Source organism: Littorina saxatilis, unplaced genomic scaffold (assembly GCF_037325665.1).
Source record: "Littorina saxatilis isolate snail1 unplaced genomic scaffold, US_GU_Lsax_2.0 scaffold_1034, whole genome shotgun sequence".
Classification (NCBI taxonomy): domain Eukaryota; kingdom Metazoa; phylum Mollusca; class Gastropoda; order Littorinimorpha; family Littorinidae; genus Littorina; species Littorina saxatilis.
This window is the reverse complement of record NW_027128563.1, coordinates 8,187-25,065: the sequence shown is the minus strand read 5'-3', so window position 1 is coordinate 25,065 and position 16,879 is coordinate 8,187. Positions and strand designations below refer to the sequence as shown.

At 40.7% G+C, this 16,879-nt stretch overlaps 1 long non-coding RNA gene across 1 annotated transcript; it reads left to right on the top strand.

Moving 5' to 3' along the window:
- The first annotated feature begins 740 nt into the window (after positions 1-740).
- Positions 741-6,864, top strand: LOC138956913 (uncharacterized). Its single transcript, XR_011452866.1, has 4 exons — positions 741-1,855; positions 3,468-3,689; positions 4,223-4,371; positions 5,744-6,864. It is a non-coding gene; the product is annotated as an uncharacterized lncRNA (long non-coding RNA).
- The last annotated feature ends 10,015 nt before the right edge of the window (positions 6,865-16,879 follow it).

Here is a 16,879-nt window from a genome sequence, read left to right as displayed (position 1 = left end):
AAAAACTAGTAATATAGCGAAAATAAGCTTTCATCTGATTGTCTGTGCTGTGTTGTTTTGCTTGTAATGCTTCAAGTGACGAAGCTCTAGTAGTATCAATCAATCAGTATGAGGCTTAGTACTTGTAGTAACTAGTACTTTTACAGCTCGCAGACAAAAAATAACACAATCGTATTCTGAATCATACATTGACAAAGGCGTAATTCTGAGCTATAATTATTAGGTAATGGGGAAAAACCACTCTTTGTTCTTGTGATAATGTGTTTTTGAATATATTCTAGTAAACTTCTGGGTTAGAACTTAGATTTCTTTTGTTGTTTTACTCGGTCACTGAGTCAGTCTTGTTCATTCTTGACAGATTTGCAGTAGTGTGTTTTACTAATTCTTGTTTCTATTTCAATAGATCTAAATGTATAGGTCTGTTTAGTTAATTTAACTTATAATTTCGACTCAGCATTTTGAACATTTTCTTTGCATGTTTTTTTGCTGGGCCTACAGGCAAGCGAGCACTCATTCCAGGAAGTCTGCCAACCAACCATGTGCTACAGAAGTCAGTAGAAATGTTAGGCGCGTTTGATCAATCTGCGCGATCGCGCTGCGCGTTTGATCGATCAAACGCGCACACATCGATCGATGTGTGCGCGTTTGATCGATACAAAGAATACAAGAATCGTTAAAACGCGCAGCTCTTATATATATACTTGCGCATTTGGACGATCCGTCTCACAAATCACCATCGTACTACGCACACACACGTCTGCTGGCAATGACCGGAAGTTATGACCGGAAGTAGGTCTTTCTCTTTCTCTCTCTCTGTCGATGAACCCATATACTTCAGCTACTGTCAGTATGTTTGTCCCTGTCCCTGTATCTCTTTCTCTCTCCTCCTTGGCCCGCGTGCGTCTCTCTCTCTCTCTCTCTCTCTCTCTCTCTCTCTCTCTCTCTCTCTCTCTTTCTGTCTCTCTCTCTCTCTCATTTAGGCAGTCATCGTGCGCACTTGGTCTTGTGCTTGCCGTGTACACACGGGGGTGTTCGGACACCGAGGCGCGAGTCTGCACACAAAGTTGACTCGGAGAAATAAATCTCTCGCCGAACGTGGGGACGAACTCACGCTGACAGCGACCAACTGGATACAAATCCAGCGCGCTACCGACTGACTGAGCTACATCCCCGCCCGTGTGTGTGTGTTTGTGTGTGTAAGGTTGTGCATGTGTGTGTATGTGCGCGGGTGTGTATGTGTATGTGTCTGGGTGTATGTAAGTGCATGTGTGCAGTGTGTGTGTGTGTGTGTGTGTGTGTGTGTGTGTGTGTGTGTGTGTGTGTTTGTCTCTTAGGTGGTTCACAATCGTATTGAACTTTTCGCTTGACATCAAGATTGATTTGGGACACATGGCTGATGCATATATATCTGCCTCCACTTGCCGCAGTGTGTGCCTAAACCTCTCCATCATGTATGAGTTAAACGAATGAAGAGAGACTGAAGCAATAAAACTAACTTGAGCCTATGTGAATAGAGCTCAGCAGTAATCAAAAAAAAAAGAAAAAATAGCTGAATTGTAATCAAAAACGTTGTCGGGGTATATTTCGGAACATTCCTGTATTTGAAACTTTTCACTTCCGGCGTGCGACGTTTGTGTGTGGTAGGGACTTACTTTGTGACAGATCGTCCAAATGCGCAAGTATAAGAGCTGCGCGTTTTAACGATTCTTGTATTGTATTCTTTGCATCGATCAAACGCGCACACATCGATCGATGTGTGCTCGTTTGATCGATCCACCAAACGCGCAGCGCGATCGCGCAGATCGATCAAACGCGCCTAACAGAAACACCAAAGACTCCAGCCAGGAAACCCCCAGTGAGTAAAAATTGCTGTTATTTGCCCAGTATAGTATGCTATTAGTGATACTGATAGTGATAATATGCTACTTGTAACTCTTTTGTGAGTACCGGTACATGTATACTGGGTGTTTTCTCAGTTTCTGTCCGCTGTCAGTGTGAGATTTATAGATTATATATATTATAACCTGTTTTTCTAGTTTCATGGTTTAGCCACGACTCACTTTGAATGAGGGTCATCTGCCAGGCATTTAGCTGATTATCTGATAAGTGATATTTTTTAATTTGCTATTTATAAATTACAGTTACAGTAAACTAACACTGTCGCACAAAGTATGTGACTTTAAAAAAAGATTTGTTTGAAATCATGTGAGCTCTGTCCACTAGATGATGGAGAACGGAATTTTTCCAGTTGAGTCTGCAACATGGATTTTTTCTCTCTCGGATAACAAATAGTACAGTATGGTAGGAAAAATTTAGGGTTGGTGTGGCGATAACTTCTTCTTCTGCGTTCGTGGGCTGAAACTCCCATGTACACTCGTGTTTTTACGTGTATGACCGTTTTTACCCCGCCATTTAGGCAGCCACACGCCGCTTTCGGAGGAAGCATGGTGGGTATTTTCGTGTTTCCATAACCCACCGAACTCTGACATGGATTACAGGATCTTTTCCGTGCGCACTTGGTCTTGTGGTTGCGTGTACAGTAGTACCTGCCATATCCGGTCACCCATTAGTCATTGCAAAGGTGACCGCAAATATCAGGTGGCCGTTCATTACAGGCCCCCTCCTCCTCCAAAAAACAAAACAAAACACGATCAAGTTTTCATGAAGAAAAGAAAGCGATCATCCACGAGCCGCCGATTCATTGTCTCTGTTAGTTTTGCTTTCGTTTATACATCTTAATTATTTGCGTGTTTAACTCGATCGTCCTGGCTAAGCTATTGTTTCGTATGTTTCTATGTGTGTTGTTTGGATTATTATATATGTATTTGAGTGTCAGATAAACAAGTGTTTCAAACTCACATCAGCTGTGATCGATCCGGAAGTGACTGCCGTAAATGTACATGTATGCGCATGTCTGTATTTACAGTTTGCGCATGCATAAGTATTCATGTCGTCTGCTCGTGCTGTGCCGTCTGTGCACACAACACACACACACACACACACACACACACACACACCACAGGCGCTCACCCGCGAAAGTGACAAGTGGCCGTTAAGTGGCCGCTCCTGTCGAGTAAGAGGGGCACCTTAGGGCAAAAATCAGTGACCGTTGACCGCGTCAGACAGGTTAACGGCCATTAAGAGTCAATTATAGAAGGAAAACTCATTAGTCATGGGAAAGCTGGCCGCTCCGGGTAGGTTCACGCCCACGAAAGGGCCGGAAATGGAAGGGACTACTGTACACACGAAGGGGGATAAGTCACTAGCAGGTCTGCACACAAGTTGACCTGGGAGATCGGAAAAATCTCCACTCTTAACCCACCAGGCGGCCGCGGCCGGGATTCGAACCCTCGACCTTCCGATTACGAGGCCGACGTCTTACCACCCCGCCACAGCGCCCGTCGTGTGGCGATAACAATAAAGATATGTCATAGTGACTTGACTAATTGATTTGAATTCTGCTGCAGGTCAGTCGCCCCCCACCTCCTGGTTGCCTACTACAACTTCGAGGAAATACGACAGGACACCCTTCAGCTTGCTGCACCATGGTGTCTCTTGGAGAACAGCAAGGAACAGATACAGGGAATAACCGAAGCCAGCCAAGTGAAACTGTTGTCCTCTACGTTATGATTACGTACTCCAGCAGACATCAACTTGTGGTCGACGTGCGTGGGTTTTGCTCAAAATACGTAAGTATTCGTCAGTGTTTGGCTTCTCGAATTAAGTTTCAACTTAATCTCTGTCTCGAACCACAGGCGGAAGGTATCGTTCACTGGACCACTACTTACATAGAAAGACTATACTGAACGAATCGTCGGTAAGCTTACCACACTGTCATACTGTCATACTCATAGTGATATCACTGATACATTTGTACAGGTAAACATGGCTGTTTGCTGAAAAAATCGTTGTGAAAAATTGTAATGTCTCTAAAGTTTGATTCAGTCCGTCATTCATTTTGATGGGAAGTCAACCCTTGGTGAGGCTAATACTAATATTGTTTTGATCTGTATTCTGCCAGTGCCATTGCCAACTGCCATGGTTGTTCTTGTGGAGTTCTAGAACAAGCTCTGGTTTGAATGACCAGCTAAAATTAATGCTAATAGTAAATATGTACATTATTTTTGCATTAGCGGGGTATACAAAATATTTTATTAAAAAAATACCGCATGGTTTTGCTTGATCAAATCATTTATCAGCTAACAATATGCTTTCATTTCAGTTGGACCTGACTTGAGCATGGTTCCGTTGTCTCCGCAACAACAGCTTGATTGAGATGCAGGCATGTCCAGTTTTCAGCAAGTGCAGGCTGAGTGTGAAGATCTGATTGCTGATCTAGACACAACATAAGCTGCTTGACACTATTCCAAGGTAAGCGAGAAGCTTTGAAAATAGTTACTTTAATTCAGTAATGCGTAATTATGTATGCAATACTCCTGCTGGTGAGTTCACTACAAACAGGTACTACATTAGAACTAGAAGAATAGGTTCCACAAGAACATTTCTGACTGTTGATGCCACTAAAACTCTCGTTACATCCTGCATTCTGTGTAGATTGGATTACAGCAAATCCCTTCTCCTAGGCTGCCCTGACTCCACTCTCCAACCCTTGCAAAAAGTAAAACTCTCTGCAGCACTCCTCTCATGAAAGAACTTCACTGGCTTCCTGTGTCTCAACGTATTAGGTATAAAGCTGCCTGCTTCTGCTACAAGATCATCTCTCATTCTCTGAATCGGCACCTGCCTATCTTTCGTAACTGGTCTCCCTCTACACTCCCTCTCGCACCCTTCATTCTTCTGCTGATGCTCGACTTCTCCGTCAAGGTTGCTTTAAACGCAAGGCTCATGGCTTCCGCACGTTTTCATATCATGGCCCTCAGTTATGGAATTCACTCCCCTTTCTATTACGTCACTCTCCATACATGATTTCATCTTTTAAATCCAATTTGAAAACTCACTTGTTCCAACAACATTACGGATAGTTCCTTAGGCCAAACAAAAAAATAGTCTGTTTACGGTAACATCGGCCCAAAAAATAGGGTCAGTAGGTCGGGATTTTTTTTTTCTCCAAAAAACATCAAATTATTTTGCCAAAAAACATTGACAAACTTTGTTTTAAAATTTTGATTTTTTTTCTTTTTTTCCCAAATGCCAAAAAAAAGTCTAGGGTCGCGCAAAAAAATAGGGTCGGTCGGGATACCGTAAACAGACTTCTTTTTTTTTTTGCCTTGGCATAGAGTCTGGGGATGTGAGATGTGCATGATGTGTTGTTTGAATCTGACAGTGATTGTATGAATTTTTTATACACGTATTGTTGTCACGCGCTTTGAACTTCTGATAAGGCGCTTTATAAATGCCCGTTATTATTATTATTATTATTATAAGTAGATACACACTTGTAAACTTATGTTAGTTTTCACACGTGAGCATGAAGTGCCTTTATGAGGAATGTATAGTGGCTTGCAATATTGAATTTGAGGGATGTTTGCAGTTATATAATATATTAGCACAGCTCAGTTTTCTACAGGGTTCCGTGAGAACAGTGAAATTCTCCTTTGAGGACTGAAAAATATCTTGGATAATTGGTCTTAATTGGGGGGGGGGGGGGGGGGGGTTTAAAACATAAGTACATTCACATGTGTTTTTCATTTTCACTGTGTAAAGGTGGGGAGGTCCTTCTCTACTTGTTTCTTTGTTTTCCCATTGACATATATTTTTGTTCTTGTCTATATTTTTTACATAGGTGCTGTCCTCATCCCCAGCCGACTGTTTCCGCTGAAGCCGTGAAGGATGCTTCTTCATGTAGGCGTGGACATCTTTTTCGTCGCCGTGCAAGGCTTCCAGTTCCAGTACCATATAATTTTGTGAATACTCTGGGGACCTGTCATCAACTTTGGAAGGACGCTTTATTTTAACACTTTGTACCCCATCTATGTTGACCAAGATTTTTTAAGCCGAGACCAGCTGTGCTGCAGCAGGTCACTCAGAATTGTAGAAACTGTATCAACAGGCTAGAATCCTGGCGTTAGATCAACGTTACAGGAAGCGACTGAAGCTAACAGTCTAAGCAGGATGCGGATATGTGCCGAATGATAACAGATGTAATGTACATAGTGACTGTGTGTACCTGGGAGACAAGGAGTTAAGACCACATCTGAACTGAGGATTTAGTCTCTCCATAATCAAACGCTGAAGAAGATTTCAGAATGAACTTTGTTAGATAAATTATGGTTGTTATGATCGTCACATTTTAGGTCCCCCCCTTCCCCCCTTTTCAAACTTCCCCGCTTTTCAGACCTTACATTTTTGGATTTTCTGTTCACAACCTGTTGTACATTTACCTACATATTAAGCAGATTTCCTCCTTTTTAAGACCAGCTTATTTTTTTATTCTTGGAGGCCTGAAAAGGGGGTTTGGAAGGACACTGTATTTGTTTGTTCGAAATTCAGAATTCAAATAATTCTTCATCAACGAGTTATTACTGCCTCACCATAGCAGTTAGGCCAGTCTTACTAACTCTTACTTTTATTAATGTGCCGTGATGCAAAGACGTTGAGCAGTTTTCAGATGTTTATGAATCTAGGGCTTTCAAAATTTACTGACATACAATACAATAACTTCATTAATCTCTAAAAGAGAAATTGCATTGCTGAGCTTTTGTGTCCGTAATAATAACATACATAAAACATTCAAAAATAAACATTTGTTCTTTGTCATTCATACATTCTTGTGTTCTTATACATTTCTTCATGTTGGACTCCATGACTCCATGACATCCAAACATGAAGTTCAGTTACCCCTTTTTAACTTTGAAGGTCACATTGTGGGCGAATTTTTAGCAAAAAGTTGGAACATGGTATGACTGTTCTTACTCACAAGGGAAGTGATTTTGTTATTTACTGATTTTCATTTTGTGTGGCCTTCTTTCACCCATTTAATCATTCATAAATGTTCATACCCAAGGGAAGTAATTCACATATATCTATGGCCAATGTTTTCACAGGGCATCTATAGTGTGGATGAACACTGTCTCCACTCAAAATGGTCCTTTGCTATTGTACATTGTGAATCAGCATTTTTGTTTTTTCCCTGTTTGAATAAAGTGCAATCATTTTACAACCAAAGTGTTAATGTTAAAGATGTTTACATAATGTGTGAAGGATGATGCATTTGAAAACTAATATTGTTAAATGTAAATTGACCTGTGACAAGTCAGCATAGTGCAATATCCAAGCATGAAACCCGCACACAATTCCCAAACAACATGCTTTCTTTTCCACAAAATTCCATCCAGTGGAAAACAATTATGTGAACGTCATAACATGGTGTTTTTTTACATTAATAATCAAGCCTTACACCAACTAAAATGGTGTTAATAGGCATTTGAGCAAGCTTTAACACCAACATAACATGGAGTTAATAGGCATTTGAGCAAGCTTTAACACCAACATAACATGGGGTTTTGCATGTTATACCAGCAATAACATGATGTTAATCACATTACAAGCAAGCTGTAACACCACCAAAACAAGCAGTTTTGCAAGTTAAGTCTACGATAACATGATGTTAATCACATTACAAGCAAGCTGTAACACCACCAAAACAAGCAGTTTTGCAAGTTAAGTCTACGATAACATGATGTTAATCACATTACAAGCAAGCTGTAACGCCACCAAAACAAGCAGTTTTGCAAGTTAAGTCTACGATAACATGATGTTACTTGGCGTTAAACCAAAGCTTTAATGCCATCAAAACTTGGAATTTTTGCATGTTACAGACATGCTGTAACATGGTTTAACATGATGTTTTGACCGTCGCAAAACGCGCTGAAATTCCAGGCAATTTCGCTGCGATAACTTCAACAAAATCCAATCAAAATCTGGCGTTGTCGTGAACACCAAAATGTGATAAACCCATTGAAATTTGAAGTTTTGTTGGGATTTTGAGTAGTTTTGTAAGATACAAAACGCCACTTTTCGCCCAGTGCAAGCTACATGTCAATAATTAATTCTGAGGATGAGAGCACAGTCTTGCTTAGGCAAAGGGCGTAAGAATACGCTCTGTGGAAAAGTTAGCGCACTCCAAGAGTGCGCTAACAGTTTTAGCGCATCGCCATTAGCCAATCAACTGGTTCACATCAGTCATGTGACACCAGTACTTACTGACAATTATTATTATTATTATTATTATTATTATTATTATTATTATTATTATTATTATTATTTAAGTTATTGAGACATCCCAGTGCACTAAGGGATTTATAGAGCAAATCGAGAAAATTCATTATTGAACGAAGCGCATAGCGCTGAGTTCAATAATTATTTTCGAGATTTGCTCTATAAATCCCTTAGTGCACTGGGATTGTTTCAATAACAATATTGTCGGTACCGCCAGAGAAAAAAGAAGATACAACACGCACATTTTGCTACGCGCATTTGAATAGGCATAACTGTGTGGTCAGGTCGTATAGAAGATCTACTTTTGTGTGGGCTGTCTCGTGTGTTGTGCTTTCATCACACGCAAACTCTTGTTTTAATTTCTGTTGGTAAATTCCAGTGTAGCGTTAAGCTAAACAGTGATGATCTTTCTCTCATTTGAACTCGGAGAAAGGACTGTGCTTTCAGTTATTTGCGGTTCGAAACCTTCATCGAGCTTCGACAGATTGACTGTGCAGAGTTGTGCCCCTTGCCAAGGTCGACGGAAAGCCCATTTTCAAAATAAACGTGGCATGTTTTTCGTGTGGTATCTTCCCTCGTCGGGGAGTCTGGTACTAAATATGAACGGTAAGAATGCTCTGAACCCTACACGTATTATATCCCCATCGTTTTATCGTTCACATTTGCCTAACATGTTAATTTGCTGAGCGGGATTTATGTCGTCTGCTAGGCTATTGCACTGAGTCTCATTTCAAAAACAAAAATTGCTCGTCCCGTTGCACTGAGTCTGCACACATAAAGCAGGCTGGTAATAAGTCTTATATGTGGTAAGAACGTTCTAAACCCTACACGTTTTCGATTCCGATTGTTCTTGCCTTAAAATAAACGGAAAGCATTCATTTACTGAACAGATGCAGTCGTATTTCAGTGTAGTCTGCTACGTGCTGATCTAGCTGCGACGTTATCGGAATAACACTTGTGTTTTCTGTTAGCTGCTGGGAATTGTATACTAACTCATCATTTGGTAATGTGGATAATAAGGTACATGCCACCAACATGGCATAATTATGAGAGGAATCTTCGCAAGTCGAAACTGAAAAATTAGACACAGCGGGTTCTATTTTTAGATCAGTGCAACTGTGGGCGGCACAGGCGCATGAAATCTGTCAGAAAAAAACCACTTCTGCTTTAATTGAAAAGCAGGACATTTATGGTCATAATCATTGGTATTGTGGAGAATATATAAGCTACATGTCATTAATTAATTCTGAGGATGAGAGAACAGTCTCGCTTTGGCAAAGGGTGTAAGAATACGCTCTGTGGAAAAGTTAGCGCACTCTATTTAAGCGCATCGCCATTAGCCAATCAACTGCTTCACATCAGTCATGTGACACCAGTACTTACTGACAATTATTATTATTATTATGATTAATATATACTTTTTGTTATTTTTTTGGTGTTTGGATTGCGAATTTTGCATGAGAGAGAATGAACATGCGTGAGACAGATCGGAGTTAAATGTGTGTATGCTACAGGAATCTAAATTCATGACACAAACAAACAAAGTCGCAAAGATGTGCAGGAGGGCTTCGCGGTGCTGAAATGGACGCCAACTGTCACTTTGATGATCGCTGTCACTATTTCTCAAAAGTTATCTTTCTCACATTCAAAACAACAGACACAGAGACAAAGACACACGCACACACAAACAAGCATACACGCACGTAGACGCACGCGCGAACACATACACACGCCTGCCCCCCCCCACCCCCCCCCCCCCCCCCCCGCCTGCAGGCACCCACACTACAAACAACAAACACAAACACACGTAGGCATACACACACTGGCACGCACCCGTGGGCACACACACACACACGCACACACACACACACACACACACACACACACACATACACAAACACACACACAAACACACACACACACACACACACACACACACATAATTTTGGAATATAACATGATATGGTTCGTGCTGTTGTTGTGAATGTTATTAATAAGATGATGCACACAAAGGAAGAAATTGATTTGATGGATATCCCCTTATATCGTGGTAAGAAAGTACACAACGCACAACAGTTCAGAAAAGAATTAGTAAGCATGAAACTTGTTGAACCGTGTGCAATTGGATTTTGGAGGAGGAAATTTAATTATGAAATTGACAAGAAAGATTGGCTGATGAGTTTTGAATCGGTTAAAGAGACAAGGCTACGAGTATTACAATGGAAATTACTTCACAATATTTACCCCACAAATATTATGTTATGTAAAATGAAAGTTGTGGAAGACAATATTTGTTCACACTGTAGTAATAGCATTGACTATAATTAAAGAACACTTTTTTTTTAAACAAATTGCATTTTCTATTTGGGTACACTTGGATAAACAGATAAAGTTGACTGTGCATAAAATCATGTTTGGAGTTAAAAATCGAAAAATGCATGCAACTCTGTTGAAAGAATTAAACTGTATAATTTGGGTTGCTAAAATGTGCATAAGTACTTATAAGAAAACCAAGGCTTCAATGCCTCTTTTTGTTATCTTCGAAAGGCAAAAAAAAATAAAAAATTAAGTACACGCTTTGTTTACCTCGCCTTTCTATGACTCAGTGGTTTCTATTACCCTGTAGCTTGTCGTTCCTGAGAAATAGGGACCACAGCTGATCTTTCCTTCACCCCCATCCCATGTCCTGGCTGTCTTCCAAAGCATGTGTATAATGTTATACATAACAGGTAAAGGCACTTGAAATGATGTTTTCATTCGCGCAGCAGTTGGTGGTACATACTGTTCAGAGCCACAACCATATATCTCCAAAACGGCCATTTTGAGAAATCGCGCTTCAAATATTCAAAGGGCTATGTAAATTCAAATATGTCGGAACTCTCTAATTTTTCTCACTGTAAGGAAAGATTTCCTTAATTTAAACCATCAATATAAGTTTGGGAGAGAAAAAACAAACACAACTGTCCAAAATGTGCAATTGAAATGTTTATTTCGTTGTGGCATGGGCATAGATGAAGAAAGCCAACAAGAAGTTCGGGCCACAACGACACATCCACTGTTGGATCGTTGTGGCGGGAGAAATGGCGCGAGTACTTGGTGAAAAGTTCCAGCCACAACCCAACATAGCGCTGATGCATGGTTGTGGCGTGTTAGAGTGGTCATATTTCGCCTGCGTTTAATCCAGCCACAATCCGACATAGCGCTGTTGCATTGTTGTGGCGTTTAAGAGTGGTCATATTTTGCCTGCGTTTAATCCAGCCACAACCCGACATAGCGCTGATGCATGGTTGTGGCGTGTTAGAGTGGTCATATTTCGCCTGCGTTTAATCCAGCCACAACCCGACATAGCGCTGTTGCATTGTTGTGGCGTTTAAGAGTGGTCATATTTTGCCTGCGTTTTACCTTCCACAAGCTAACAACCATCTGTTATAATACTGTGGCATACTGCTTTAATGTTGGTGAACCAACTTTTCTTTGCAACAACCCGATATCATGCTTATAGATGGTTGTATAATGAAGTATTCGCCATGTTTTCCAATATTTACTTTCTGGCATAAAACATGACGTCTTTGCCAGCAATAACACGGCCTAAAGAAATGTATTTTTTGGATATGGTAAAACATATTGGGGTAGGTAGGTCGGGAACTTTTTTAAACACGAAAGAGAATGAGAAAAAAACATGCACAAAAAAGAACAAGTTTAAAATCACAACAAAACACTCTAGTTAGTCGACAAAAATAGGTTTTGTGGGATTACAAGTTACATACACTTAAGTTATTGGTGCACAATAGAATCAAAACTTATTCATGCAATGAAAAATCATGTAGGCCTTACCTTAAAGTCTTCTCCCAAGATTTGTGTTATATCCACATGAAAATCCACAAACACGACACTTTGACACATGGTCTCCAAATATCCGTCGAATGAAAAAAACACAACACGCACGTTGCAAATTGTGAAGCTGTCTGTTCAATTTTACAGTTCAACCAGAGGACAAATTCCTTCCCTTCAAGTTTCATTTTCTTCCTTTCATTCTTCTTCCATGCTGTTGGATTAGACTGCCGTTTTCGTCCACGCTTTTTGGGAGGAGTATCATAGACAGTTGTTGAAGGCATGGAAGGATAAGTAACACTGCTGGATGACGAGTCGCTGACATGATCGTCATAAAAGGATTGACAAGGGGGCGTGTGGGTTTCGGCATCTTCTGTTGATCCAGGTAGGAGAGGGGACGTGTGAGCGTCTTCTGTTGATCCAGGTAGGAGAGGGGGCGTGTGAGTTTCGGCATCTTCTGTTGATCCAGGTAGGAGAGGGGGCGTGTGAGTTTCGGCATCTTCTGTTGATCCAGGTAGGAGAGGGAACGTGTGAGTTTTGGCATCTTTTGTTGATCCAGGTAGGAGAGGGGGCGTGTGAGTGTCAGCATCTTCTGTTGATCCAGGTAGGAGAGGGGACGTGTGAGTTTCGGCATCTTCTTTTAATCCAGGTAGGACAGGGGACGTGTGAGTGTCAGCATCTTCTGTTGAGTCCGCTGGCACATGAGGACAAAGACGGGGAGAAGTGTTTCTTTCGGAAGGCTGCTGTGAAGTCCCAAACACTTGATATATGCCTTCTTTTGGCGAGACAGCCATCGTAATGTTCTGGTTGTCCCGTTGGCGCCAACATTGCTAAGTAAATGGGACTTGCTTCATCGTGTTTCACAGATGTAACTGTCGGTGTCACGTCCCATGTAGCAGGTTCTTGTTTGCTGGTAAAAATCTTCACCCTTCTCCCTGTGAGGTTTGCCAAAGCAAGAGGAAGCGCATCGTTGAATTTAAGATTCCAGGTACCTGATAAAAGCATATTTGACAAATCCTGTATCGCAAAATTCGCGGACGAGCAATCAGGAAAGTATTCCATGTAGATATGAATGTTTTGCACAATATGCTGACACAAGGTTTCCCTCAATGTCACTTCATCGTGTGCAGCCAAGTGAAGGCTGGCTGCTTTAAAGAAACAATTCCCATCTGCAGAGACCTCTTGACGCTCCATTCCATTAACTTCAAGTCGTCGGTTCAGCTTCTCGTTGTTAATGCGAAGAGCAAGTTGTCGCAGATTGTTCTCTGTTCTACTCGCATCGATAGCAGCGGATAGGGCAGCTTCCTCAGCACCTATGCACACAAAGTCAATAACCACTATGTTATCAAAAACCGACTTTGACACCTCTCTCTTCTCTTTCTCTCCCTCTCTTTCTCATTTCATCCTTATTAATACACTAACAGCATTGGTAGCAATCAAAACATGTGGTTTGTACTTTGTTCACGTTCCAGAAATAATGAAACATAATACTTAACATAATAACTATACTCATGATGTAAACAAAACCACAATCCGTATCATTTGTATCAGTACTCACCAGTATTTGATGGAATATCAGCATCAGCAGATAATAATGCTGCCAGAGTCTCCTCATCACTGTCAGAACATAATGATTCATCGTCCATCTTGGTTGCACAACACTGCAAACAATGGGCGCAATATACTGGATTATTCTTTTATTTCTTACATTTCTTAGTATTGAACTTATTTCATGGATATAATGAACTATTACAACACCAGCAAATTTCATAACTTGGAGAGAGAGAGAGAGAGAGAGAGAGAGAGAGAGAGAGAGAGAGAGAGAGAGAGAGAGAGAGAGAGAGAGAGAGAGAGAGAGAGAGAGAGAGAGAGAGAGAGAGAGAGATAATCTTGTGCATAAGACTTGATTTTCACAACAAAACTTTATAAAATAAGTCACATAATAAAAACAACTTTGATTTAGATATGCCCATATAAAAAAATTGAAAGTTATTCAGAAGTTCAAGGGAAGAATACTTGTGTGGGTGTTGAACACCTAACGGTTGCATATAAAGTAAAAAATTAGAAGAATTAGAATACTTACAGAAAATCGTGAACAGGTCCAGACAATATTGTGAGTTGTTGTCTCTTGGTATGAGCAAAGACAAACTGAGAAACTTCAGTGAAGTGGAGTGAATAAGAAACAGGGGAAACCCTGCCCGGCGTGGGAAAGTAAGCACCGAATCAAGATTGACCACTTGATGGGCACCACATGTCGGGTTGTGTATGCAGGGCATGCCTCGCAGGCTGTCATTCTCTCCTGCTACAGCAACAAAGTCCGTGCCAGGGGCGGATCAGTTGCTTTGTAAGGGGGGGGGGGGGCACTTTGAATCGAAAGTGAATGTGATGGGCGCGAAGCGCCCGAATTTGCTAGGGGGGTCCGGGGGCATGCCCGCCCGGAAATTTTGTTTACCCAAAGAAGCAAAATGGTGCCATCTGGTGCCATTTGAACTTAGAAATGGTCATAGAATCAGCATAGAAAAATCTTTGTTTTTTCTTTTTTTCTTCTTTTTTTTTCCGGGGGGGGGGGGGGGGCACGTGCCCCCTGTGCCCCCCCCCCCCCCTCGTCCGCCCCTGAACACTTCACCTCGGTGTCTGGTTTTCAGCACCGAATTAGTGCGGTTACCATTCCAGGCAGTACAAGATATCTCTCTCATCTATGATTGTTCTATGCTGTGTGGTGCTAGAGACTGACAGTTTGCACAAACTAAAACCCTGTAAGGCCTCGGTGTCTGGTTGTGGCATAAAACTTCTCCATGCTTCCTTACAAAACGTTCAGGCCAGAAGGATACTGCTGTAGGTATGTGTCTGTGTCATGTAGAAACCCGTCAATCTTCACAAGTCAACAACCATATTTCCCATTTTTTTCATGTAACTTATTGATATGACACATTCACATGATATTTATGAACACATTATGCACCCAAATCTGTAAAAAAAATAAAAACCAAATAAATCGAGATATATGGTTGTGGCTCTAAACAGACGATTATTTAAGTATTTACTTCAAATGCTTTGTTTTTAAGCCGATTGCTGGGTAGTCTGTGTCTGCGCTCAGACTAACCAAATTGTCACTTCCTTGTTGTACTTCCTGTTAGTCACATTTTGAGAAGTTATAATAACAGCGACCGACAGGCGCTTGTGTTGGGACATATTTGTTTTTGTAGTTTTAGGTTTGGGTGGTCACACTGTCGTTCTATGTAATTATATTTTCAGCATGCGTTTAATGACTGCAGTACGTAGTATTGATCGGGACGAGCGTTGTGCACAGAAAATTGGTGACACCTAATTCAGGTTGACGCCTTGAACACATGGATACATTTTACTAGTTTTTTTGCACTGAAGCAAGATTATGAAAGAAAGATAATGAGAAAGAGAGAGAGAGAGAGAGAGAGAGAGAGAGAGAGAGAGAGAGAGAGAGAGAGAGAGAGTGTGAGAGAAAGATAATGAGAGATAACGAGAGAGAGAGAGAGAGAGAGAGAGAGAGAGAGAGATTGAGAGAGAGAGAGACACACACACACACACGCACGCGCACACACACACACACACACACACACACACACACACATACACACACACACACGCACACACACGCACACGCGCACTGACGTACACAGTCATTATAACGGACAACTGCGCTCACATATGGCATTCAGTATGACTTAAATAATGGATGTGTGTGATTCAGGGGTGTGTCTATAACACAATTGTTCAGTTACAAAACTATAAGTACAATGAGGGAATGTTGCCTACAGATGACAAGAATCACATGGAATTAGAAAATGACAGCAAGTAACATTCGTGACGACAGATTGCTTTGTTGGCAATGCATGAAAGCGTAGTTGTTATCAATTGTTTGAGAGAAAAGCTTAGTTCGTGTTCATAATCAGGACTAAGCTCAGCAGTATCAACAATAACATTCTGCAGGGCTGAGAATATCTGACTGTTTAGACTGCAGAACATCGTGTTTGTGTTCTACTTCTGACGCGCCTGCCTGAACCTATCTTTATTTTTCTCCGCCGTTTTACTTTAACGCAATTAATGAACACATCTGTATTTCTATGTAAGTAATAACAAGTCGCGTAATAGGCGAAAATACAACATTTAGTTAAGTAGCTGTCGAACTCACAGAATGAAACTAAACGCAATGCAACGCAGCAAGACCGTATGTATACTCTATAGTCTCTGGTGAAATTGACAAGAAAAGCGGTTTAGTAGTTGCGCTGAGAAGGATAGCACGCTTTTCTGTACCTCTCTTCGTTTTAACTTTCTGAGCGTGTTTTTAATCCAAACATATCATATCTATATGTTTTTGGAATCAGGAACCGACAAGGAATAAGATGAAAGTGTTTTTAAATTGATTTCAAAAATTTAATTTTGATAATAATTTTTATATATTTAATTTTCAGAGCTTGTTTTTAATCCAAATATAACATATTTATATGTTTTTGGAATCAGAAAATGATGGAGACTGAGATGAACGTAAATTTTAATCGTTTTATAAAAAAAAAAATATTTTACAATTTTCTGATTTTTAATGACCAAAGTCATTAATTAATGTTTAAGCCACCAAGCTGAAATGCAATACCGAAGTCCGGGCTTCGTCGAAGATTACTTGACCAAAATTTCAACCAATTTGGTTGAAAAATGAGGGCGTGACAGTGCCGCCTCAACTTTCACGAAAAGCCGGATATGACGTCATCAAAGACATTTATCAAAAAAATGAAAACAACGTATGAGGATATCATCCCCAGGAACTCTAATGTCAAATTTCATGAAGATCGGTCCAGCAGATTTATCTTAATCGCTCTACACACACACATACACACAC